General features: G+C 74.1%; 1 protein-coding gene across 1 annotated transcript in view; it reads right to left on the reverse strand.

The window, feature by feature from the left end:
• The window catches only part of PDCD10 (programmed cell death 10), a 50,499-nt gene that overhangs the window by 49,440 nt on the left and 565 nt on the right, over positions 1–494 (reverse strand). The window lies entirely within an intron of this gene.

Raw genomic sequence — 494 nt, forward strand, 5'->3', positions numbered from 1 at the left:
GGGGAGGGGGGGACCCACAAACTTTGTACGGAAAAGTTCAGCACCTGGGCGGGGACGGGAGGCCCAGGGCGGCTCCTCCGGTGTCAGGACAAGAGGGCCAGGCCCGCGGGGGGCCCAGGACCCGCCGAAGCTGCCCAGCAGGGCCAACACGAGTTTAACTGGGGGGCCAGGGAGGTCCCAGGTGATACACCTGCCCCCCCCTCCCGGGCCGGGGAGATCAGACGCTTCTCCGACAGAGGGCTGAGAGGAGCAAGCATTTATGAGGCGCCTACTGTGTGCCGGGCCGGGCTAGGCGCTCTGCGATGCGGCCGGGCGGGCTGTACGTGCCCAGGGCTTAGGCAGACGGGCCCGGCGGCTCCCGCCTCGTTGGGCAGGCCTCAGCCCGAGGAGGACCCCGGTGATCCCTGACCTTGGGCCGCGGGCCCCGGCCCCTGCAGGACTCGGCCTGGGCCCGGCCCCCCCCCCCCCCCCCCCCCCCCCCCCCCCCCCCCCCC

Source organism: Petaurus breviceps, unplaced genomic scaffold (assembly GCF_028583685.1).
Source record: "Petaurus breviceps papuanus isolate PSGF00001 unplaced genomic scaffold, PetGlider_PUasm1.0 173, whole genome shotgun sequence".
NCBI lineage: Eukaryota > Metazoa > Chordata > Mammalia > Diprotodontia > Petauridae > Petaurus > Petaurus breviceps.